Source organism: Felis catus, chromosome C1 (assembly GCF_018350175.1).
Source record: "Felis catus isolate Fca126 chromosome C1, F.catus_Fca126_mat1.0, whole genome shotgun sequence".
In the NCBI taxonomy this organism is placed as follows: Eukaryota; Metazoa; Chordata; class Mammalia; order Carnivora; family Felidae; genus Felis; species Felis catus.
The window spans coordinates 139,054,416-139,082,313 of NC_058375.1; the positions used below are offsets into that span (position 1 = coordinate 139,054,416).

General features: G+C 34.5%; 1 protein-coding gene and 1 long non-coding RNA gene across 5 annotated transcripts in view; one reads left to right on the forward strand and one right to left on the reverse strand.

The window, feature by feature from the left end:
- MBD5 (methyl-CpG binding domain protein 5) overlaps positions 1–27,898 on the forward strand; it is a 451,089-nt gene that overhangs the window by 143,910 nt on the left and 279,281 nt on the right. The gene's annotated exons all lie outside the window — the stretch shown is intronic.
- Positions 14,458–16,263, reverse strand: LOC109502688. Its single transcript, XR_002161448.2, has 2 exons — positions 16,166–16,263; positions 14,458–14,762 (listed from the first exon to the last, which is right to left on the reverse strand). It is a non-coding gene; the product is annotated as an uncharacterized LOC109502688 (long non-coding RNA).

A 27,898-nucleotide genomic window follows, 5' to 3' on the forward strand; every position in this document is an offset into this window, starting at 1 on the left:
AAGCTCAAAAAGGATTAAAGACCTATGTGAGAGACCTAAAACCATAAAACTCCTAGAAGAAAACATAGGCAGTAATTTCTTTGACATCACCTATCTCAACATTTTTCTAAATGTGTCTCCTGAGGCAAGGGAAACAAAAGCAAAAATAAGCTATTTGGACTACACAAAAATGAAAAGCTTTTTGCCTAGCAGAGGAAACCATCAACAAAACAAAATAGCAACCTACTGGATGGAAGAATGTACTTGCAAATGATATATGTGATTTTTAAAAAGGCAGAGGACCTGAATAGACATTTTTCCAAAGACCTACTCATGGCCAACAGACACATGAAAAGATACTCAACATCACTATACAAATATACAAATACTATGCTGTGTTTATTGCAGCATTATTTACGATACCCAAGATATGGAAGTAACCCAAGTGTCCATCAATAGATGAATGGAGAAAGAAAATGTGATATATATTAAGTATATATAATAGAATATTACTCAGCCATAAAAAAGAATGAGATCTTGCCATTATAGTGACATGGATGGACATAGAGGTTATACTGCTAAGTGGAATAAGTTAGAGAAAGACAAATACCATGTAATTACACTGATAAGTAGAATTTAAGAAACAAAACAAAGGGAAAAAAGAGACAAAAAGCAGAGACTCTTAAATACAGAGAACAAACTGGTGGTTGCTAGAGGGGAGGTAGGTGAGGGAATAGGTGAGATAGATAAAGGAATTTAGGAGATCACTTATCATGGTAAGCACTGAGTAATGTATAGAATTATGGAATCATTGTACACCTGAAACCAATATGACACTATACATTAATTATACTTCAATTAAAAAACATACATGTAATAATATGTATGTTAAGCCTAGAGATAAAAGGACAGTTGCTTCTGGAGACATAGTGAGGGATGTGGCAGAAGAAAGCAATTTTTCACTATAAAACTTTTAATATAATTTTATTTCATAAACTGCCTCCATATGTTACCTTGATAAAAATATCAATTTTAAAAATACTACATCTCACCTTTTTTGAAAGCAAGAGTTAACTGTATGTTGATTTGACACTTTGCAGAACTTATGATACACAAACATTTAACCACAACAAAAACACTTTAATAAATGTGCATTTTATCTAGGTTTTCTAATTTCTTGAAATACGATTATTTATAGTATGCCCTTATAATTCTTTTCATTTCTGTGTAGTTGGTAGTGACATCCCTCATGTTCCTGATTTGACCTGAGATTTTCTTCTTTTTTTTTAATATGGGCATTTACAGCGATAAGATTCCCTCTAAGCACTACTTTAATTGAATCCCATTAATTTGGGTATATTTTGTCTCCATTTTTATTTATTTAAAATCTTTTCTAAGTTCTCTTGTATTATTTTGTTTGACTCATTGATTATTTAGGACTGTGTCGTTGAATTTCCACAAATCCATGAATTTCAATGTGCACTTGAGAAGAATGATATTCTACTGTTGGGTCTAGTTGATTTTTAGTACTGTTTCACTCTTCTGTTTCCCTGTTGACCTTCTGCCTAGTTATCCTGTCCATTATTGAAAATGGATTAGTGAAGCCCCCAACTATTATTGTTTAATTGTCTATTTTTCCCTTCAGTTCTGTGACTTTTTGCTTCAAGGATATTGGGGCTTTTTTGTTAGATGCATATATGTTTACGATAGTTATTTCTTTCTGATGAGTTGATCCTTTTATTTATAAAAGTATTATAAAATGTTCTTTGCCTCTAGGAAAAGCTTTTTCCTTACAGTTTCTTTTCTCTGATGTTAGTTTAAACATTCCAGCTTTCTTTTGATTACTGCTTATATGACATATTTTTTCATACTTTCATTTTTAATCAAGTTCTGTCTTTGAAGCTAAGCTGTGTATCTTATAGACAGTATACAGTTGGAACATTTTTTTTTTTATCCATTCCACCAATCTCTGACTTTTGATTGGAGTGTGTATTACATTTACATATAATGTAACTACTGATAAAGTAAGAATTACATCTGCCATTTTCCTGTTTGCCGTGTTTCTGATGTCTTCCCCCATTTTTCCCATTCCTTCATTGTTGCCTTCTGTATTTGACGCATTTTTTTAATATACTATTTTAATTTCCTTGTTTTTTTTTTTTTACTATGTTTTAGAATTGTTTTGTTAATGGTTGCCCTGGTGATTGTTAACAATCTAGTTTAGATTAATACCAACTTAATTTCATCAGAAAAACTTTGCTCCAGTATAGTTCTGTTTACTTCCCTTTACTTTGTGCTATTATTGTCATATAAATTACATTTTTATACATGGTAAACCCTTCAACACAGTTTTAAAATTGTGTGGCTGTCTTTTAAATCATGTAGGAGAAGGCAAGAGTTACAATGAAACATAATATCTCTACTGTGTTTTATATTTACGTATGTAGTTACTTTACCCCTGCTCTTGTTTCACTATGCAGAGCCCAACGTGGTGGGGAGGGAGGGGCTCAAACCCATGAACCAGGAGATCATTACCTGAGCCAAAACCAAGAGCTGGACGCTTAACAGACTGAGCCACCCAGGTGCCACTCTTCAATTTTCCTTTTAATTTTTGTTTGTTGTTCAGCCTCTTGTTAGCCCCAAGGGTTAAACAGTTGCCACTGATTTCCTTCAACAGCACAATGCTTGGGGAGAAGATTGTTTGCACAGAAGTAGCTCTGAGTCATGAAATAAAATGCCCTGAAAATGGAATCATTTAATGAGGTGCCAGATAAGGCAAAATGGTGACAGTTTTCTGCAAGTGGACATTTCAGGGAATTCTAAACCTGTCCTAATCCTTGTGTGCTAATAGGTTGGTAGTTTATACAGCTACCAGAGTTGTGAGTCTCTTGGTTTTCAAGGCTACTCCAGAACCTGAGAAGGAAATGACATTAAGAGAAAAATGAGATAATTAATTTCCAGAGTTTTGAAAAAGACGATTTTGCCAGTTTTGCCAGTTTTGCATTGCTTTTGTGCACAAGTTATTTTTGAAGGCCTTTACCATTCCAAATAATTGAGCTATGCTTTTTAAAAGACAAATACCATATGATTTCATTTATATGTGTAATCTAAAACACAAAACAGATAAACAAACAGAAAGTAGAATCAGATCTATAAATACAGAGAACAAACTGATGGTTGCCAGAAGGGAGGGGGTGAGGGGAAAAGGAAATGGGTGAAACAGAGTAGGAAATACAGGCTTCCCATTATGGAATAAGTCATTGGAATAAACAGTACCTTAGATATTGATACATGGAGCTATCTCAGTTTGTTGTGGTGGTTGTTTGGTATTCCACAGATGCATAGTTCATTATTTGAACATTTTTTTAGTAACAAATATTTGGGTTGATCTACTGTTTTGTTATTTCTAACAAAGATGGGATGAACATTATTGCATGGGTATCTTTTTGACTGTGTCAGATAAATTCCTACCTATGAAATGTAAAGTGTGTTTCTGAATTTTGATGGATGTTGCAAAATTGCCTCTGCAATGACATTTCATCAGTTTATACTTCTGTTTATGGTAAAAAGAGAATGTGGTTTCTCCTTACTCTTGCCACATTGTATTATCAAGTATATTTTGCCAATTTCAAAGATGAAAAATATCTCTTTATTTTAATTTTCTTCTTTCCTAATACCTTTGCATCTGTTTGTAAATATTCTTCCTTCACTTACCACACACACCACACCTGAGTGTTTCTTTTCATATCCTTCACTCATTTTTTTAATTGAGTTTTGATTTGTAATGGCTCTTTGTGCGTTAGGATAATTAGACTTTTGGTCTGTTTTATATATCACAAATATTCTTTCCTCTAGCTGATTATTTGTTATTTGGCATAGCTTATAGCATTTTTTTCTTTGTTAATTTTTTTTTTAAGGAGTCAGATTTTCCAGTCTTCTTCCTGTCTTTATGTCTTGCTTAGAAGGGCATTTGCTTCTTCTCAGTTTATAAAAATTCATCTCTTATTTCTTCCAGGAACTTACTGTTCCATTTATATATTTATTTATTTGGCTGGTTTGTTTTCATGAGTGCTAACCAGTTGTCTCTGTATCATTCCCCTGTGATATAAAATGCCACTCTTGTTAGGTACTAAATTCCTTTATGTAGGGAGAATATTTCTGGACTCTTTATTCTTTTCCATTGATTTCTGTGCCAATTTGTCCCTTCTCTCGTGCCAAAATTTTAATGTGTATTTTTCCATACGACCTTTAGAATCAGCTTGTCTTGTTCTGTTTCCCTGTTGAGGAAAAATTTCTGTTGTTACTTTCGTTGAGATTACATTAAAACAGCAATCTCAATTTTTGTATAAATGTCAGAATCATGTGGAAAGGTTGTTAAAACATAGTGTGCTGAGTTTCTGATGCACTAAGTCTGAGCTGGAACTTTAGAAATCGCATATCTAAAAAATTCAAATGGTGATGGTGCTGCACGTCAGGGGCACCCTGCTTTTGGAACGACTCCAGTAAATATGTACTAATATTGAGACATCCATCCAGTATTCATTCTGATGACAAGGTATGCCATTCCATTTATGTTCTGTTTTCTCAGAGTTTCAATGTTTTCTTTACATTGATAATACTTGTGTTTTAAATTCATTCCTATGCATTGTAATACAGGCTAGTTTATAATTATTTTACTTAGTATCAGAGACACCACCCCCTTATTTTGCAATTTGTGAATCACTATTTTAAATATTTATGGTTAGCAAGCCTTGTTCAACTTATTGCAATGGAAGTAGGGGTTAATATTAAGTTACCCTCTGGGAAATTGGAACAAATGTTGGGGAAAGCAAGGAAGGTGAGCTTTGATAAGCAGATGTTACTTAAGTTTTTCCTCTCATGGCTTTAAAATGTTTCCTTCATGTTTCCTTCATTCTACTGCTAGAAAAATTAGTTGGCATAATCAGCTCTTCTAAAGTATAGTAAAACCTCTGAAAAGTGTAGGCCTCACTCAACACATAAGGTGAATTACTAATATTTCGATGTGTTTCATTAATATAGCTAGAGTTTGGGTTGTATATGTAAATTTAGAGGCCAAAGGACATTCCCAGGAAGGATGAAAGTCTTTGTAAATTTCAAAGGCAAAGGATGAAGGAATAGATGACGACTAACAAAAAAGATACTCTTACAGAATGTAAGTGTCTTTCAGGACCATCGCAGTATTCTACTATGTCTTATTGCCTAGACTGAAGATATCTGAAGATTATTTTTTAGATCTGCAAGATAAGTTCAGTCGAAATGTTCCTGCAAGATAGTATAATCCAAATTAGTATTTCCCACTCAGCCTAGTATTTTTTCCCTTCTCCTTCTATTGGTAAAACAAAACAAAACAAAACAAAACAAAACAAAACAAAACAAAAAAACATGTTCTCCATCCTGTTCTTCAGTAATAGGAACATATTTTAGGGTATAGTTGAGGATTTTCTTACTTACTTTAGTAGGCAGACTACTATCTCCATAGAGATGTTCATATTCTAATCTCCAGAACCTATGATATGTTTACCTTAGGAGGCAAAGGGGAATTAAGGTTGCAGATGGAGTTAAAGTTGCTAATCAGCTAACCTTGAAAGAGGGCGATTATCCTGGATTATCCAGGTGGGCCGCCTATAAACACAAGAGTTCTTAAACGTGGAAGAGGAGGGCAAGAGAGGCGGTAAGAACGATTTCATGTGAGAAGGACTCTTCCTGCTCTTGTGGGCTTTGAAAATGGAGGAAAGGAACCACAATCCAAGAAATATGGGCCGCCTCTAGAAGCTGGAAAAGGCATGGTAGCTGATTCTCCCTAAGAACCCACAGAAAGGAATACAGCTGTGTTCAGCCTTCACCCAGTGAGACCTATACAAGGTCATTGACTATAGAACAACAAGGTAGTAAAAAGCATTGTTTTAAATCATAAGTTTGTGGTAATTTGTTTTGGCAGCAAATAGGAAATTAATGCAATTATTAAACTATTAGGACAGAGCACTCAAATCCTGATGCTTTGTTGTGTTAGTAAACATTAACAGGCAGGTAAAATGTTTAATATGCTACAAGCTTCTTTTCTTTTTTTTCTTAAATTTTTAGTTCATACATCAAAAGGTTAACATGTTTTTCAATTAACATCAAAATTTTTGGAAGTCTTATATCTCAGAGTTCATTTAGGGGAACACTTATCCGGAAATCTGGTCTATCTGCAAAATGACTAAGGACCTCATTGGTATATCAGCCTGGAAAACAGCTGAGTCAGAATTAAGATTGAGAGCTTTGGAGTTGGACGCTCAGAGACCTAAAACCTCTGCTGGGACTGGCTGTGTGACATTGGATACGTTATTTAACCTCTCTATGCCTCTTTTTTCTTCTAATATAACTTAAATCATAAGGTTATGGTGATGATTACCTGAGATATGTATAGCGCTTAGCATGGTTCTGGCCCATAGGCAGAAAAATTATAAAGTGAAGACACAGAATTTCAAAAAACAACAACAACAAAAAATCATTGTGGTGCCTTTCATCATAAAAGCAAAAAATTTAAACAACCCAAGAGTTCCCAAAGGCATAAATATAAGCACTTGATATTCCTAATAGCATTCTTAAATTATCAAGTATAAGATTGTTTGGGTTTTTTTTAATTCTTTTAAAGATCTTTAAAATATGTGAGTATTGGTGCTGAAGGTGGCAAGCCTTTTTATACCTGGAAAATTAATTTATGTGGAATTTAAATCGAGAGTGTCATGAGCAAAACATTTATCAAGTGTATTTCTATTATGTATTATGATTCATAGCTCCTTAGCTCCTCCACTTAGCTCCTCCACTTTTTTTCATCTATACAGCCATGAACCACTTCACCTTTCTTCAGTTTCTCCTATAAAATTTAGGTAAATAGAATAGCTACCTGGTTGGGAGGATTAGAGACGGTGTATTTGAAGCCCCAATCATCTTGCATAGCACACGAGTGCTCAATAAGTGCTGGTTATTCTTGATTGTTATTTTGTGCTCCTGTAAACCTGCATTGGCTAAAAGCAGCGATGACCTAATTATGAGATACTATGAGTCCTTCTCTTCCTTTATTTTAGTTTCTAATCCACCTGATACTTCTACTGAACTTCTTAAAATTCTCTCCTTTCTCCTTTTCTGGTGTTCTTCCTACCCTTTGGTTATTTTTTGTTTCCCAGACTTTTTTGCTTACCCTTCCTCCTTTGCCCAATCCTTAAACATTGGTGTTTCCCAATGTCTATAGATTTTTAAAATTTTCTTTCTCCTCTGCACGTTGTTTCTGAGTATCATATGCTTCTTGCACCAGCTGAAAGCTTTTCCCTGAGCACCAATTGTAAGTCTCAGAGACCTCTTCTAATTGAGCATTATCCAAAAGTGAATACAGTCGTCTTCTACATACTTTTTTCCCACTCTGTTACCCATGTTGGCAATACTGTTCATTTGTTTGTTCAGTCGTTAATTATTTAGACATTTATTGAATGCCTACTATGTTCTAAGCCCTGAGGGTACAGTAGTGAAGTAAACAAATGAACAAATCTTTACACCTCAGGGACCGTATTTGTAGTGGATGATACAAAGCAAATAAATGCATTGTGTGTCTGATATAAATTCTGTGGGGCAAAATAAAGCAGGAAAGAAAACAAAGGAGGACCAAGATATGGATAAAGGTTACAGTTCTGAATGGGATACTTAGGAAGTCATCATTAAAAGGTGTCATTTGAGCAAAGACCTGAAAAGGTGAGGGAGCAAGTTATGTGGATATTTGGGGGAAGATTCCTCCAGGATGAGGAAACAGCAGCTGCACATGGTGTGTGTGTCTGGCATTTTGGGGAAACGATGAGGTAGCCATCATGCCTGGCTTGTGGGAGAGAGCAGTAAGAGAAGGGTCAAAGAGTTTATAGGGACCATGATTGTCCTGTCTACCCATTTTGTTAAAAATTGGTAACAATCCTTCAGTACTTACTCTGTCATTTTCCTTTTTTTTCTTCCTCTTACCTCTAGTAAGTCACCAAGTTTTATTGATTCCAACTCCTATATTACTGTCCTGTCTGTCTTCATCCTCCCTGCCTTTGCCTCAGTTCAGGCCTTTCTCATTGGTCACCCTACTGATTGGCTGCTAACTGCACACTTCATATTCAGCACCCATTCAAGAGCTTTTTTTTTTTTTTTTTAACAACTTCTAGTTTTAAGCCCAGCACTAGGTATTGTGAATATAAGGGCCATCAAGCTTGCCCTTAAAAAATTCATGGTAACTGGAGAGAATCATACAGGCAGTTAGTAACATGACAGTGAAATAACTGCTTTGAGAAGGGAAGTACAAGCAGTCTTAGTCACAGTAGATACGTAACTCCAATTTATGAGGGTTAGTGCAAGCTTTTGAACAGAATTTACCTTCCTGTTAAGATCTAAAGATAGTTGGAGCAGTTAGATCCTCCTAGAGGTGATGGCATTTTCAGGGGTCATGTGAAATATGACAGGAAAATGTTGAGTGGAATCATTTCAAAACATACAATGTCTTATACAAGATCTTTGAGAAGAATAAGCAGAAAGAATTTGTAGGTTTTTTGTTGGAAGTTATGATTAGAGATACTCTTTTGTCTAAGCTTCTTCGTATTGGATTTCGAATCTCAGTCTACCATAATTTATTCTTCTTCATATCAGTTCTTTAAGAATTACAAAGGAACTGTTGCCCTCTCTTCCTCTCGCCTCTTAGCTTGCATGGCATTTTATTTGTACTTCTGTTGTTACGGTGATTCGTGTGTGATTTTATATCCCCAACTGCTTGTTCTCCTTCAAATGTTCAGATGCATCTAAAACCTGTCTTGAGCACAGTAGGGTTTCAGAATGGTATTGTATTGATTTAAGAGAGAAGACCTAGTTATCTTCTTTAATGTTAGTTTAATGGAGGAACTATGATGTTATAATGCTAACAATATGGAAGTCTAAATAACAAACAAATCCAATTATATATGCAGAGATACCTACATTAGAGTTGATAGGGGCACCTGGGTGGCTCAGCCAGTTAAGCATCCGACTTCGGCTCAGGTCATGATCTCATGGCTTGTGAGTTCGAGCCCCACGTTGAGCTCTGTGCTGATAGCTAAGAGCCTGGATCCTATTTGCGATTCTGTGTCTCCCTCTTTCTCTGCCCCTCCCTCGCTTGTGCTCTCTCTCAAAATAAATAAATAAATAAATAAATAAACAAAAGGAATTAATAAATCATTTACAGCTTCAAGAGCTAGGTTTTATTAACAAAACAAGAAATGCTTTAGATAGGTAAGCGTTTGTTATTTCCTCAGAGATAGACTTCAGTCATACTATTTAAATTTCAGTATTAACCTAGTAGTATCCTTTTATTCCCATAGTCTATTTGGAGAAGTAAGCAATATCATTTCTAATCTCTATCCTTGAAGCAAGAAAGAGGGAGGAAAGAATGGAAGGTAGATAAGCAGGTGAGCAGAGAAGAGAATTTAAAACGTGTATCATGTGTAATTTTGTCTCCTCACAAGATCCTACAGTGGAAGGCTTGGAAGCAGAGGACCTGGAGAGGTTCTTAGTAAACCACAGGGCACCAAGCCTACTCAGAAAACCAAAGTATGGTCTCATCAGAATACCGTGTGAATAGGACTGAGCTGGAGTGAGGTTAAACTTTCTTTTCACTTTTCCCCACTATATCAGTCCTTTCATAAGCATGTGAATCTAAATATTGACAGACACACTTGACAACTTTACCTTTTAGCCAAGTTGAGGTGTGTGTCAGCATTCTTCACAGTAATGAATAATTTGTTATGTCATAAGATCCAAAAGCATTTGTAGACTAAAAGCCAAGCTTGTAAACCTTATATTGTACCCTATTTTTGTGCTATGTTAAATGAATACACTCTCTTTTTCCCCAGGTGGGAATTGTGGTTTGATTTCTAATTAATATTTAGTTGAAAGGATATGTTCAAATTGCATTTTACAGGTGTTATTTTGGAAAGTTTGACTTTTTCACGATTTCTTCCTTCCATTTTTCATATATAATATGTAATATATCTTTCAATTTCCATAATATATAGTATGATCAAAATTAAGTATTATATTAATGTAGTTTATTGAGTGCATTTGATCTGATTTGAATTAAAATCTGTTAGGAAATGAATGTTAGAAAGTAGAAACATCCATGTAGGTGTTCTTGGTCATTGCCCTTAGAATTTTGGCATTACTCCATTAAATAGGAAATTACTGAAACCCTCACCCCCAGCCGATTCTTTATTTTGGTAATTTACTGTTTTAGAATTGGGTATACATTTCTGTCTTCAAAAGGAGCTAATAAATAGAACTAGATTCCTAGGGCATCATTCCCAGAGATCACATTATCCTAGTCACCTGGAAAAGAGGCCTTATCTGATTTTAGATTATTGTTGACAGCTATATCACTGGAAATGAAAGAAACCCCTAGAAAAGAGAATTCCAGAGGGAATTTACACCTTATAACATTGCTGAGCCTCCCATGCAGTTTCTATTTTGGTGATGATATTTTGAAAAAAGTCTTATGTGTTACGTTGCTGTGCCATCATGATGATACGTAAAACATTCATTTCCTACAACTCTTTCTTAAACTATATCCAAATCATAATTTTTCTTTTCTCAATTTCCTCACATATACCCACTTTAATACGTGGCACTGGTATTTATAAGCTACCTCGATCACTTTGTAATAAACAGAGACAGATAAATAAATAATCATTTTACAATATGATAAGTCTTCCTTTCAACACAACTGTAAGCCATTATCAGAGATAAAACAGAGCAGTGCGGAAAGATGGAGTAAAGCACTAGACAGGTTCAGGTTCTAGCTCTGCAGTTTTCCAATCAACAGCCAGAGCTTTGACCTCTCTTACTCTCTCAGTTCTCTCATCTACTAAATGAGGATGATAACACCTATACCCTAAGATTTTGGTGGTGATTAAATCACCCTTTATTTGGGAAAGTATGTGACATAAACCAGAAACTTAGTTAAATGTTAATTGGATCCAGGTCAGATTTTCACAAGTTGAGAAAAGAAATTTTATTTTGTCCTTTTGAAACCTGTAATCCCTGTGGTCAAATTGTTATAGATTTTCCCCGTCACTAGGAATATGAGTCTAGGTATTGTGGACTCAGAGCATCTGATTTGTGAAGGCATAACAAATGCTGTCTTTGTGCTGTGCTAATGCTGTATTTCTCTGGAGAGGGAGGCTTATTCCTTGAGCCTCCATGTTGCCTCTATGCCAGTAGACACCATCCATGGCAAAAGGAGGACATTCTCCCAGCCTCCAAAGCAGGAACAAAACACATTTTGTTACAAAAGCTGTGCTAGATATTGGATTAATTTATTGTGGTTTCCCCACTCGTCCCAAAAGCTATTTTATTCTTAACATAAGCAGTTGTCTGTTTTTAAGAATGCAAGCATATTCACTATATTCTTTACTGAAAATGGGTCTTTTTCCTACCCTATGACCCAGCAGTAGCACTGCTAGGAATTTACCCAAGGGATACAGGAGTACTGATGCATAGGGGCACTTGTACCCCAATGTTTATAGCAGCACTCTCAACAATAGCCAAATTATGGAAAGAGTCTAAATGTCCATCAACTGATGAATGGATAAAGAAATTGTGGTTTATATACACAATGGAGTACTACGTGGCAATGAGAAAGAATGAAATATGGCCCTTTGTAGCCACGGGGATGGAACTGGAGAGTGTGATGCTAGGTGAAATAAGTCATACAAAGACAGATACCATATGTTTTCACTCTTATGTGGATCCTGAGAAACTTAACAGAAACCCATGGGGGAGAGGAAGGAAAAAAAAAAAGAGGTTAGAGTGGGAGAAAGCCAAAGCATAAGATACTCTTAAAAACTGAGAACAAACTGAGGGTTGATGGGGGGTGGGAGGGAGGGGAGGGTGGGGGATGGGTATTGAGGAGGGCACCTTTTGTGATGAGCACTGGGTGTTGTATGGAAACCAATTTGACAATAAATTTCATATATTGAAAAAAAAAAAGAAAGAAAGAAAATGGGTCTTTTTGTCACGTGGATCTAGACTAGTTTGTGATCTTCTCCCTGTCAGTCTTTATTCTGAGCCAAATTTTTGAAGACTATAATTTTCTTCAACCTATTCCATGTCCACACAAAAACTTCTGCACCCAGAGGACTTGTTAATGAAGTAGTGTGACATTGTTGCTTAAAACTTTGTATAGATTGATGGAGGGCCATAGAAATGCTTTTCTCATATTATTTACACGTAGTTGTGGGGAGAAGTGAAAAACAAAAACAGGAGAAGGGAAAGAGCTGGATTAGAATGCTGGGTAATTTTTTAAAAGATTTGTGTTCATTTCCCCTCTTTTCCACAATTTGCTTAATTTTAGAAGGTATGACTCAGAAAATAGCTCTATCTTTGAGACTGATAAATTGTTGTAAATTTTAAAAATTAGAATATTTCAGATATATTTCATATTAATGAAATTTATAAGAATAGTCTAAGTCATAGTTCTTAATATATACCCATAATACAAACATCTTTTCTTGACTATTTTCTTAAGAAAATGAATTAAAAGTAGAGATACACAGATTTGAAATACGTTCACATTGGGAGGTGGTGCAATGCTAATAATACTTCCCACAAATATTATTTATGTGAAAATGTGTTGTGGAACTCAAGTAAAAAGCTCTACAAATTGAAAAAAAAACCTGTTAATATTGAAAATTATTTGTGTAAAAGAAATCTAAGAAGAAATGATGAGACTTGGATCCTAGCCCTTTTATCACTATGACCTTAGGCAAGTCAACCTTTTAGCTCTGTTTCTTCTTCTTGAAAATGAAGGCAAAGTCTGGGGGATTGCTAAGGTTCCTTCCAGCTGTAAATATCTATTATTGTTATTACAATTTGATAGGATAAGAAATTAGGCATGCTGTACATAAAATAATTGTTTTACTCAAGAGTTATTAATAGTATAGAATTTTATATTGCAAATTGATCTATTTAGACATATAAAAATTTGAGAGGTACCTGGGTGGCTTAGTCGGTTAAGTGTCGACTTTGGCTTAGGTCATGATCTCACAGTTTGTGAGTTCGAGCCGTGTCCGGCTCTGTGCTTCCTAAATGTTTACTACTTTATGCACTATATTTCTTTACCAGACTTACTCTTTCTGAGACAGAAAATATTTTCCTTAGGTGACTCTCTTCCTCTTCTTATTTCCTGTTAGCTCTCTCCCCCACCCACCCCAAGCACTTTCCCTATGTGTACACACTGAAAGTAAGTCTGACAACCACACAACCCACAAATTGCAGAGGTGCCCTGACAAATTCCAGGCACTACTCTCTGCAGTAGAAATAGGCCAATGCTTGGCAACTATCTAGTGAAAATATAATTCAGAGGAAATAAATGCATGCATAATTGTCCCAAATAGTATGTATGGTTTATAGCCTGCACAGTTTAGGGGGGAAATGTCATTTTTTCACTTACACACACACACACACACACACACACACACACACACACACACACACACTTGTTTTCCACCTTTTTTTCTCTATTCTCTGCAAAAATATAATCGCAACTACAAATCCATTTTACAGCTATAAATATTAGTCTTGGGGACAGATATATAGTTTACATACACTTAGCTTTTTCACTATGTTTAGCTTTTAAAAGATCATTACTCTTGAATAAACCCACCTTGGTGGGAAGTATGTGACCAAAGATGCCCTTATCTGGCCCACAGGACTCAACACTTAGCCATCTAGTCTGTTGTAGCTATCTAGTGGCTGCAAGCACTAATCCAGCTTGCAGAGTCAAGATCCAGAAATAAGAATCCATCAGCTTGGCATCCCATTGACCAGAGGAGCTCTGGAATTATGGTGAAGCTGGGACCTAGACCTGAACCCTTCTAGTTGGCACCTATCACCTGACCTTGAGAAACATAAATGCCATGCATGCACACTCTAGGAACAGGTTGTAAGATTCAAGTCAGACAAATACTGAGAGGAACCAAGAAAGGCTTTAAAGATGAGAAAGAATTCAAAATTGAGTACAAAAAAATTGTACTTGGGTTGAGTTTGATCCATAGTTCATTTTTTTTTTGTAACGTGTGCCTTCAAGTTGCAATAGCAATATACACATTTTACTTAGATGATGATTCGTATCTTTTGTTCTGATGGGTGTTTGTCCTTGCTCTGGTTTGGAACATTATAGGGATCTATAAGGAGGATTTCTTTTAAAAAAATGTAGTTTATTTATTCTCTCATGAAAAAAACTGCACAATCACCATAGTTAAAGTCACCGTACAGTCTTTACTCATGTTGTCCAATTTCCAGCTCACTTGTTGCTGGCACCAATATTGGCTTTCAATCCCCTTGACCTTCTTCATTCTGTTCTTGCGTTCCTTTTGCTGTTTTCTTGACATCTTTGTCTTCTCACACAGGCCATGTCTTGCAAGTCTATGGGTTCATTTTTCTTTGCATAATCTAAGAAATCATAAATCATGCCAAAGCCAGTTGTCTTGCCACCACCAAAATGGGTTCTGAATCCAAATACAAAGATGACCTCTGGTGTGGTCTTAAATTTTGGCTAGTTTTCCCCAAAATGTTGTCTTAGGTATGGCTGCCTTTCTAGGGTGAAGAACATCACTGACCACTTGTTTCTGCTGAAGTAGTTGTTTGGTCATGAACTTCCTGGTCCATATTGTTACTGTGTCATTCATGATGGCAGCCGAGCTTTAAGCAGCTGGGAAGGAAGAGATTATTTCCTAAAAAAGTTAAATCACAGGCTGATATTATTCCTTGAGCTTATATATGTTTCCTAGTGTATAGTCCCATGCTCTTGCTTTGTTAGCATTTTATGAGAAGTTATACGCTCTCAGTAATACTTAAATATTATTAGCATACCTTATACTTACAGGTAAAACTGGTTTACCAAAATTTTACCAACATTCAGGGCTAAATTTACTTTGTCAGAATGATCACTGTGGTGTTTGGGGGGGGGGGGTGTCTAATAGATTTGTTGTTGTAATAGTTAATGTGGTACTGTTTTCATACACCCTTGTAGCCCCTTACCATTTTGTGCACATCAGCCTTCCAAAGGCCAGCACCTCCATCTAAGCCATAGGACTGCCTCTGACCTGCTAGAAACCACTGGGATTAGACTGTAAACAATGACTAACAGGTTTCAGCTTCCTTGGCCCTGGCTTAGACAATTCTGAGACCTGTATCTTATACCATTTGCCAGTTTCCCCCAGAAGATGAAGTTTCAGTTGGCTTCTGTGATAGCTAGCCTAATAGTGTACCCTATATTAGCTGCTTGCCCTTCTCTTATCACCTTCCCCATTTCCCTGCCAGTTCTTCTGAACCTCCCAAATGAAAAAAAAAAAATGTATACTCAGTTTTATTCTCAGAGACTGCTTCCTTAGAAACCCCACTAAGACAACTACCTAATAAACCCAAAGATAAGAATCCTTCCCATTTAGGCTGGTATTATTTATTTTATACTGTTAATGATACGTCGTTTAGAGTAAATGGACAGTTATAAAGATGATCTATTTGAATTTGAGACTGAAAATATATAGTATGATAGATTCCTTTTAATTTTTTTGTGACTCCAAGTGGATAAAGTTATTTACTAGCCATCAAATATGAGTAAAACTTAACAAAGTTTTGTGAATTAAAGGATCTCACACAGTCACCCTTACATTGAGACTCTACACATAATTTTAAAATACTGAAGTCAATATATATAGTAAAGTTTAAAAATGGAAGTAAGGAAAAAATGCTTTTTAACCAAAAAAATTGAATATAATTCTAACAAAAAATTCTGTGAGATCTACAGTTTAAACTAAAACAAATCTTAATACCCTTAAAATGCTTAAATATAAATATTTAGGGATGCCTAAAATGCTAAAGAATTTAAAATAGCAAAGTAATAAGATTCTAGGATATTGAAAAGTAGTTTTTGGAGCATTTAATATACCAAGTAAATAAAATATTTGACAGTCACCTTGATACTAAAAGTAAAATGTAACAAAAAGCTCAAATGAAAATATTACAAATAATCTGAAAGTACTAAGAACATTAGATGGAAACTATTTTTGCACACCAACAACTGAATTTAAAGAGCAATCTTTCAAAGTAAGAAATGGTCACAGGAAGAACTCACAGAAGTCTCAAGGATAAACAGAAGAACTAGGTGTAGTCTGAAGAAGACAGGGAGTCAGGCAGTAGCTGAACTTAATCTCCATGGAACAAATACACCCATTCTCTTGATCTGTGGGAAAGGTGCCAGACAAGAGCCTGGTCACTGTTGATAATTCAGACTTGGGAGCCCAGGTCAATACAAGTTGGCCTTGGGCCTGTTTGCAAACTGTCTTTAAAAAGACACTTCCTCTGAAAGAAAAAGGAGAAACCAAGCTCATGTAAGGGACTCCAGACTTTCTGCTGCATTTCCCATTCCTTAGGTAATGTTTTGTAGAAACTGATGATAGATACATAAATAAGGAAAGGAAAGGTAATTCAGGAGCATTAGCTGTGATGAAGAACCCATGATAGCAGTATTTAAACCTTTGAGGGTAGACAGTCTGTATCTCCACAAATCTAATCTAAGGCTGCTTTTCTTCAAGCCACCAGGATGCAAGATAAATTTGGTATATTTTTTCATCTTTTGCTGTTTGATTTCTATCACAAGTTGAGGAACTACCATGTGATTTTTCTCTCAGTGGTTTGATTTTTTAAGTGTTTATATGTTTTATGAATCAGACAACTCCAAAGACAATACAGTATAGTGATTAGGAACAAACGCCCTTGGGCCTGGTTGCGTAGGTTGAATGCTGGCTCTGCCACTTACTAGCTACTATAACCTAGAGCATGATACTTTACCTCTCTGTCTTGGTTTCCTTATTTGTTATGTGGGTGTGATAAGAGCATACAATTTCATAAGGTTGCTCCACTTAAATGTAAACCACTTAAATGTAAAATTCTTAAAATAGCACCTAGCATATATGAATACTCAATAAGTTTTTGTCCATGTATGAAAACAGCATATTGTAGATGAAATTAGAATTTATAAAATTGTTGAGATACGTTACTACTTTTATGTAATGATCATTGTGAGGAAAGTGCATTCTTAATTACCAGACTACCGATTTCAAAAATGAATGTTTGAAACATGACCCATTTGTGAGGAAAGGACTGCAGTTTTGCTTGTTTTTCCATGTAGTATTTACAGTTGACCTTGGCATAACCCAGGTTTGAACTGTGTGGGTCCACTTACACACAGGGTATTTTTCTGATAAACACAGTACTGTAAATGCATTTTCTCTTCTTGATGATTATCTTAATAACATTTTCTTTTCTCTAGCTTACTTTATTATAGGATACAGTATATCATATATTTAAAAATATGTTAATTGGCTATTTGTAAGGTATTAGTTTATGGTATTAGTAAGACTTCTGGTCAACAGTAGGGTATTGGGAAGTCAAGCATTATATGTGGATTTTTGACTGCATGTAGGTTTGGCATCCCTAATCCCCTTTGTTCAGGTGTCAACTGTACCATGTTTCTAGTAAGGTGAGAGGAGAGTAAGTGGTATGCCTACCATTGCTAATAGGCACTTTATGTTATTTCACACAATCCACAATAAGCTCTACTAAGTAGTTAGTAATAACTATTTCAGAAGAGGAAGTTTAAATTTCAGAAAAGACCAGTGACTTACCCAGGCAGTAGTCTGTCTGACTCCAAATACAAAGCTTCTGCAACTATCCCTGTTTCATTAATAGAGGAGAGATTTGAAACATAACAACTGGTATGGCGTAGGCACTAATTTGGGTGGATCTAAGGGTCTTATAGGCCCCCAGCTCTGCCAGGTCTTATCTCCTAAGGGGTTAGAATATGGATAAGTCTGCTTGGTGGAAGCGATGTCCCTAGAGAAGAGTACATGGGGAGAGGAATAGAGAGTAGTGGCCATTTTCTAACAAGTATGGAAACCTTTTACTATTTAGTATGTTAACAACTGGTACAGCAACTGTTCGTTCTGACCAAACATTAGATGTATCAAAATTAATTTTGATACATCTAATGTTATAATTATGTATATAAAAATTTAAATACTATGTTAATTTTTGGGTTTTTGTTGGTTTTTATAAGACACATTTTTAGGATCAGGCAAAATTGAGAATTCTTTCCTTGAAATTTCTGCTAAACTGTTATATAAATATATGGTCGTTTTTCACTGATTGATCAATAGACAGTTAAATAGATTGCCTTTATTTACAGTCAGCCGTTTTTTAAAATTATGAACTTGCAATATATGGTGGAGGAAGTTTTTACCTTACAGTACTTGGCCAAAAAATTTATTAAGCTATTGTAAATATCATAAAGGACTTTGTTGGTTTCCTTCTCTTCCAAATGTGAATTTGCTCTCATTTAAAATTATTATCTTCTTTATCAACATCCAAGAAGAATAAAACAGTGATGATTTTTTTTTTACCTAATAATCTACACAGTATATGCTCAAATAAACACATAATCTCTTAAGAATCTGGGAGCAACAAAAATCACTTATAGTGTTTATTCCTCTTTCACCTTTTTTGTGTGGTAGTAAAATTATTTGAACTATAGGTTTTAGTCAGTGAATACATTGTTTCTTGGTTTGTATTGCAATGTTTCATAGAACTAAATGAACTAAATAAACTAACTCTAGTGCTTTTAGTTTAAACCATGAGAAATTTCCAATCCTCAGTCTTTTTTGAACAATAAAATTTCACCTGGTTCAATCGAAAAGAGAGGCATCCCAACAACATATTGAGATAATTTTTTTTATTATATTCTATATGAATCAACTGAATATTTCATTTTATTTTTGCTTCAATTGCTCTCTGTTGCAATGAACCCGTCAATAGGTATTTTTAATTGTTATATATTTAACTTTTACTGAACATGAACCTACCATACTGTTTTACTTCCTCACACTAATTTGCAATTCACTATAACAAGTTAAAATTCTATGTTACGTATATTTATCTAGGGGACATTTTATTGTATCTGTATCTACAATAGTATCTACAACTATATTTTCAGTGCTAAGGAATCATCGGAAAAAGTCACAGCATTATAAAGGCCAGCAATATAAGGAACATTAAATATTTGATTAATTTTAAGTAGCATTTTAAGCTTAAAGAGAGAGATGGTATTAAGACTTAAATCACTCCTACAGAGCAAAATGACCTATAATGTTTTGGTTCAAACATTTAAGTAGTTCTTTTTCTGCATAGTCATTTAGGTTCATTATAAACACGGAGAAGATGGAGCAAATCTCTGCAAATTCTTCACATTTTATATGTATAGTTATTTTTTCTGTTGCCTTTCAAAGATCTAAAATGATATTCCATTTATTTCTTGTGTATCTCAAAAAAGAAACTTGACAAGGCAATCCTTTAAACATGTAAACAAGAGTGACTCAAACTCTTTTTGGTTGCACTTGCTCATATTTAGATTTCATTTTTTGATTTCTCAATTATCTTTCACTGAGTCGAAAATGACCCCATCATTATTTACTTCTGGAGGCAATTTGTGTAATCTAGACATCTTTTTCTGTTTATAGGGATTTTATTCTTGTGTCGTTGTGTTATTTTCTCTAATAAACCTCTTCATTATTGGCAGGTTGGCATAGTACCGAACTGATCTTGGTAGGATTTGAAATATGCTTTTTTGGTAAAGCTATTTCCAGATATCATAAAATCAGGCATACTACTGGCTCATAAAATTCCTCATGTAATATGGTTTCTTTTGCTATTATGAGTGCCTGCACTAAAAATCTGCAGAAAGTCAGAGCCTGATGTTTCCCCCAAACACTCGCTGGTGACTTTGATACTCTGGTCACACTAACCTCCTTTTCAGACATCACTAAGGATGATACTCCTATTCTGTGCATTTATGTGCATTTTCCCTGCTTGTCATTTTTTTTATTTTAATGCGTTGACATGTGAGGATTTCATCTCCTTGCACGGGGTTCTAACATCTCTCCCTGATATCTTTTTGTTTTTATTGGAAATCATGGTAGAATTTGATTTTCCCAAGATGCAACTACTTATGGCTTTTTTGTTCATTATCCTGGGTAAAGTCTCTTCCCTTAGAATAATACTGAAGGATTTGTTTCCATTAATGAAGACCCTTCATTTTGGAGGGTTGTTTTATTTTGTTTCATTAATAACTTGAAAAATCACTTTAGCTGAAATATGCATTACATAAAAAAATTATGCCATAAATACTGGAAAGAGGGTATTTCCATATAATAGAACATTTAAAATGTCTTACAGCATAAATTTGATGTTTTCTGTAAGCAGTTTATATGCTGATTTTTTTAAAAAAAATATTTTTTTAATGTTATTTATCTTTGAGAGAGAGAGAGAGAGAGACAGACAGACAGACAGACAGACAGACAGCACGAGCAGAGGATGGGCAGAGAGAGGGGGAAACACAAAATCTTAAGCAGGCTCCAGGCTGTGAGCTGTCAGCACAGAGCCTGACACAGGGCTTGAACTCACAAACCGTGAGATCGTGACCTGAGCTGAAGTCAGTCGCTTAACTGACTGAGCCATGCAGGCACCCCATATGCTGATTTTAATAATCTATAGCTGCATTTTGAAGCTGCTTATTTTAAAAATCTTATGAAGACAGTTTTTAGTCTGTATGCACATACTTTAAAACTATATTAAAATTATTTACATGTTAATTTAAATATATCTTTCCTTTAGTTTTCTTTTAAATTAGTCTTAATTAACAAGTACTAATTAATAAGTCTATCATATTTTATTAGTTTTTAACTTACCTGATTTTCTTTTGTTTTTATACAGAGTTCATCCTTCTTTAAATATAATTTATTGTCAAATTGGCTACATACAACACCCAGTGTTGTATACACCCAGTGCTCATCTTTTTTTGAAAGAAACATTTTTTTTAAGTTTATTTGTTTATTTTGAGAGAGAGAAAAAGTGTGAGTGGGGGTGGGGCAGAGAAAGAGAGTCCCAAGCAGGATCCACACTGTCAGCACAGAGCTGGGCACAGATGCTTAACTGACTGAGCTACCCAAGCACCCCAGAGAACATCTTCTAAAAAGAGTTTCTGAGTACTGATTCAGTATTTTCTAATCTCCTACAACACTCTAGTAGTTTATCTCATTCAGTACAGTGGAATCACTTGAGGCTTGTTATTATCTTTGTTACCACCATGTAAATAAAGCATTATGGTTTATATTTAGATCTGGATTTCTTTTTAGGTATTGAAGTAGATTATGACAGCTTCATGAAATCTATCTTTATGATAGTGTTTTTCTTTAGGATTATAGTGTTTTATGTATCAAATGCCCCCAAATGTTATATCATAGCACCATTAAAAACTTGAAAGTGAAGCTTCTTTAAGAACTCTTAATTTTTGTGAATGAAAGTAAGAGCCTCTCTCTTTCTGTCTCTCACACACAGAGTTACAGACCCATTTTCTGTTTCATCATCAAGAGAAACATCATTTTTGGGGGTGGCTCAATTCTAGTTCTTTTGCAGTTTTTTATTTGGTGCTATGAATTTTATTTATTTTTTAATTAATTTATTTTAGTTTAAATCCAAGTTAGTTAACATATAATTTAATAATGATTCCAGGAATAGAATTTAGTGATTCATCACTTACATATAACACCCAGTGTTCATCCTAACAAGTGCCCTCCTTAATGCCTATAGTCCATTTAGCCCATTCCCCCACCCAACACCCCACCAGCAACCCTCAGTTTGTTCTCTCTATTTAAGAGTCTCTGATGGTTTTTCTCCCTCTCTGTTTTTATCTTATTTTTGCTTCCCATATGTTCATCTGTTTTGTATATTAAATTCCACATATGAGTGAAATCATATGATATTTGTCTTTCTCTGACTGACTTATTTCATTTAGCATGATACATTCTAGTTCCATCCACATTGTTGCAAATGGCAGGATTACATTCTTTTTGATCGTGGTGGCACTTCCAAGGTTTTGTTTTATTCTTCATATTGGCCCGCCATCAATTTATATTGTATTGTTTGTTTTAACAACAAATAACATATTTAGTTAAATATGTTAGGGGAACAAATTTCTGACTGATACAAGTAATGCCTGTATCTATAATACTGCTTTAGAATTTAAAAATATTAACAATATCCTGTTAATATTTATGAATTTCTGTTGTCTGTCTCCAAAAGGGGGCAGTGCAACTTTGGTATTTGACTTAGGAATGCCCTTTTTTTTTTTTTTTTTTCAAAGCATTCTCTTGTTTGCTCATAAAATTTCTTGTGATTTTTAATCATAGATTCATAGAATCATGGAGTTGGAATCAAGGTTACCATGTTTCAGAAGGAATTTAAGCATACCCTCTGATGTTGAAATTCCCCCTTTGATATCCCCATCTCTTGTCCGTAATTCCATCTACCACCTTACCTCGTTTTATTGTGCTTCGCAGATACTACGTTTTTTTACACTTTGAAGGTTGGTGGCCACCCTCCTTTGGGCAAGTCTTTTGGCGCCATTTTTCTAACAGTAGTCACTTTGTGTCTTTGTATCACATTTTGGTTATTCTTACAGTATTTCAAAGTTTTTCATTATTATTAATTTGTTATGGTGATTAGTGATTCTGACTTTCTGAAAGCTCAAACGATAGCCTTTTTTAGCAATAAAGTATTTTTTAATTAAGGTATATACATTGTTTAGACATCATGCTATTGCACGCTGAATAGACTACAGTATAGTGTAAGCATAACATTTACATGCAGTGGGGAAGCAAAAAGTTCATTTGACTCACTTTATTGTAATATTTGTTTTATTGTGGTGATCTGGAACCAAACCCACAATATCTCAGAGGTGTATGCCCGTACACTTTTAGCATAATCCTGAACAAAGAAATCAACAGGAGTTATCACTGTTGCTTTTTTCTCTCTTCTTTTTTGTTTCCTCTGTAGAACTTTTTAGCATTAAAAATATTTTATTTCCAGCATTCTGGAAAGGTGGGCAACTGCTGTTAATGATTATAATGAGAAAAAGAGCAACATGAGGTTTTTAAAAAGAAAATGGAAGTGATGTCAGTGGTAGTGATTTCTAAAGACACTGAAAAAAATAACAGGGATATATTGCTAGAAATGTCTCATAGAGACTACTGAGTCAGGAGTCAGAGAGGCAAAAAGCAGAACCTGAGAAGATATATAACATCAGTATCATCCTAGTCATAAACTTTTAACATTACCAGCATTTAGAGCAAGGCAGAGAGCAAGGTCATTAGTGTATTTATTATTTCTAAAAGTAAAACAGCTTTATAAAATATAATAAATGTATATGGAATAGCTTTGTAATATATTTCTGTAACACTGCCATAGAGGAAATCCTTGAAAAGTTCTGGTGCATGAAAGAATAAGTGGAATGATTTTTTAAAATGTTTTTGTTTTATTGAATATAAACCTATTAACATAGACCTTCATATTTACATTATTTTAATCACCAAACCCCATTTGTGTTTCTCTAGAACATACTTATTTTCTCAACCTTAAGATGAGAGATCCTTAGTTGTTTTCAAGTACCTTATTTTTGAGGTTGGGAGAAGCTACACAGAATTAGAGTAATAAATGGGTTGCTAACCCATTTTCTATGTCCCAGCCCTATTAGCTCATTAATTGTCTATCAACCAACCCAATAGGATAACCAGCATAATGAATTTGTTATTGCCAGAATATTTATATGCATGTTCTTGGTACTATATTTGCCAAAATGTTGTACTTAATTCTTTCTATCCAAAAAGGTCAGCTCTTAAAGTGTTTGGCATGTTAGTGTACCCAAATATCACTAATTGGTATTTCCCAAATAATAGATGTTATTAAGGTGGTCTGTCAGAACCAAATTGATAATTTATTCCAGTGGAAGAGATACCTTGTCTAGGTCAGATGGACAATTTTAGAGAATGTTGGTGGGGCAAAAAAAAAAAAAAAAAAAAAAAAAAAAAAGGAAGAAACAAAGATTGTTTCTTTTCTTTCTCTAATGAAAAAGAAATGCTACTTACTCTTATACCTTGGATAGCCTGGTTATTATCAACTTTTATAGAAAGAACTTCAGTTATGTTGGACTCTAAATATAGTTTCTTAACTGAAGCCAGGTCATCTGGGCAAGTTGCAAGAGGGCTAAAGGCAAGGCCTAATTTAATGGACAGGATTTCAAATTACCTATGGTTATTTGTTTTGACACTGACTGGGGTGTATCCAATAAGAGTCTTTTATGTTGTTGACTTAAAAATAGAATGGTTGTGTTAAAACCATAAATCAAAGTTATGCAAAGTCCACTAAATACGTGATCGGGAATAAACCTAATAATGGACTTAACTGGTACTAAGCAATGCTTAAATATGCTCAGGCTAAGATTATGCTCTATGACAAACAGTTGAGAAAACAAATCTTCCATTGATTGGATGATTAGAACTCTTGTTATACTGAAGAAATATGGAAACAAAAAAAAGCAGACATGGCTTAAAAATATTTTTAATTACTTTAATGTTTGTTTTTTATTGAAACAAAATACTTTGTGAAGTTTTATTTTATTCCATAATTTTTTGCTATGATCTGTTTCTATTCAGCCACATATGAAATTTGTGAACTAGAATTTTTTAAGTTTATTTATTTATTTTTAGAAAGGAGAGAGAGAGAGAGAGAGAGAGAGAGAGAGAGAGAGCGAGAGCGCGCACATGGGGGACAGGCAGAGAGAGAGAAGGAGAGAATCCCAATAAGGTTTTGCACTGCCTGTGCAGAGCTTGATGTAGGGCTCGAACTCATGAACCGTGAGATCATGACCTGAGCTGAAATCAAGAGTTGGACGCTTAACTGATTTAGCCACCAGGTACCCCTAAATTAGAATTATTTTTAAGTCACCTGTTAGAATAAATGGGATCTTGAGGTCCACAGTATTGTATACTGCTAATACTATGAGAGTAACCACCTATAAAAGTTTAGGTTTTGATATAGTTCCATAGCTCAGGGAAGTGGAAAGCATGTTTTCTTCCTGTAAAAACTGCCATATTTCAAATTTGGGAGTGCAGTAATATTTTAAGAAGGTATAGTTTTTCATTAAAAAATTTCTAAGGAGTTAAATCCATGAATATGATATCCCATTATTGAACCATACTTAATGGATCTTAATGTCTTTAGACTCATAGAGCATCACATTCAAATCAAGACAGGGTTTTTAACATAAACCTTTAGTATTTATTATGCTTTATTATGTAAATTTTACAGATTTTATTCTGTAAATTGTACAGAAATAGAAAGTATGTAACACTAAATGAAGACTTTGAAATCATCTTTTTGTGAGAAGAAGAGTTGAAGTGGACCCCTGTGGCATTCTCCTTTGAGTGGGAAATCTCAAAAACCTTGGAAAAGGGTGGAGGGTATAAGGCAGAAATTTATATACAGATACATTAAGTAAGGCTTCCGGAACTACTGGAGATTTTAGTTTAATGGATAGTGCCTTTAAGAAATACTGTGGATAATTGTAGACTGCATGAGTTTGAAATCTAGCTCTGACAGTTATTAACTGTGAAAGCTTCAACAAGTTAATTTCTCTGTTCCTCAATTTCCCTATCCGTACAATATAGATGATAATAGTACTTCTTAGGATTGTTGTAAAGATTAAATTAATTAATGATGGTTAGAATTTAGAAATCAATAAATGTTAGCTCTCATTACTGTATTTCAAAGCAAGGAAGAAGTGTTAGCAACTTTAAAAATCTTGGATACATTTATTGTTTATTATCTATAAGTTTGTATTTTTGGTCTTTAAGGAGTAATCTGTATACATTGAATTCTTTTGTGATATATAGAGTATTGTGCTATTTATAGAGTTATTGGTTCTTATTGAAGTATGTAGTTTTTCTAAGGAAACACTAAACCATGTTCCCTAGGACTTCTGTGTTACATGTATTTAAATAGAATTTAATTTACTTTTTAAATGTTCTTTTTTTAAGTTTTTATTTAAATTCTAGTTAACACACAGTGTTATACTGCTTTCAGGATAGAATTTTGTGATTCATCACTTACAGCACCCAGTGATCATCCCAACAAGTGCCCTCCTCAATACTCATCACCCATTTAGCCCATCCTATGCCCACCTCCCATCCATCAACCCTCAGTTTGTTCTCTATATTTAGGAGTCTCTTATGGTTTGCCTCCCTCTCTTTTTCCCCCCTTCCTCTATGTTCATCTGTTTTGTTTCTTAAATTCCACATATGAGTGAAATCATATGATATTTTGTCTTTCTCTGACTGACTTGTGTCACTTAGAATAATACCTTCTAGCTCCTTCCACATCATTGCAAATGGCAAGATTTCATTCATTTTGATGTGTAATATTCCATTGTGTGTATGTATATGTATATGTATATGTATATGTGTATATATACATATATACATATAGATACATATATTTACATACATGCACACCACATCGTCTTTATCCATTCATCAGTCAGTGGACATTTGGACTCTTTCCATAATAATTTGGCTATTGTTGATAGCTCTGCTATAAGCATCAGGATGTATGTATCCCTTCAAATATTAAAAAAAATAATGTTCATTTTTGTTGATTCAGTTGTTATTATTAACAGCAATTATTATGCCATTACTCTCAGTTGCTATAATTACCTACATCGTGAGACATTAAGAGAGTAAGGTGCAGTAACCTCAAAAGAGATGGGCAGGTTCTTGCAGCTTAGGGAAATTACAATGTTTAAATCATTCATGGTTGTAAAGTATACTAAAGAGAAAAGCTGGGTGCTTCACTCAATCACTGTAAAATGCTATGCTCAGTTAATGGGAAGACCAATAAATAAAATCATCGCATATTTATTAAATGCTTTCAAGCTAGGGCTTGCTGGGAAATTATAATTTAGTTGAGGGAATAAAGCAAACATGCCAAATCTTAAAAATAAAAGATAGAGATAAAGGACCATAAGTGAGTACCTGATTAATTACCTAAGTAACTTGGCAATAATTAGTGTTGGAAGTCAGAAAAAGAAAGAAAGCTTTTAGTGTCTGGTTGATGGAAATTTCCTTCAAGGAGGAAGCAGTATTTGAGCCAAGTTTTGGTTGATGAAGAGATGAGAGATAAACAGCAAAAGGCATCTGGGGTCAAATAGTAAAAGATCATGAGTCTTGCCAAAAGACATTGGAATTTCATTGCATAGCTATAAACCAGAGGCAAACTTGCATCGGATCCTGCAGATTTGAGAGGTGGCTCTGTGTTTGTGAAGACATTTAGGAAGTCCATGACTGTTTACTAGCTATTAAGCAGAACTAGTTCTGGGAAAAGAATCTACTTTAGTCATAAACTGAAGATTGATGTGAACTTAATAGGAAAACCTGAAGTAGTTAGCAGCACATGCATGTAGAAAGAATACTTTATTAGGAGCACCTCCATACTAGGTAGATAAGTGAAAATAATTATAATTTTCTTTAAAGGTTTAGCAGTTACTGAGATCATCATCCTTATTATGTATAGCACAGACTTGGATATTCACCTCTGTTTATTAGACTTTTCTTTTTCAGAAAGAATCTACAGAGTATGTGCATATGAATATATTATTTTTATTACAAAGTATTTCTGGACTTGTTTTAAAAGAATTTTCAAGACTAAAATGTTAACAGCCTATTTCATCTTATTTTTAGTAAGCTATGTTAGTGTGTGTGTTGAAGGAAATGACTCAAGACTTTTTCTTGAGAATTTGTTGCTTTGCACTTAGAGCAAATGATAGTAGAAGAGCTTATTCCCCACTGCTAAGTTAAGGCCAAAACATTTTTAATTCTGAGACATTGTGGGCATGTTTGTAATTATTTATGTAGTTTGGGGTTAA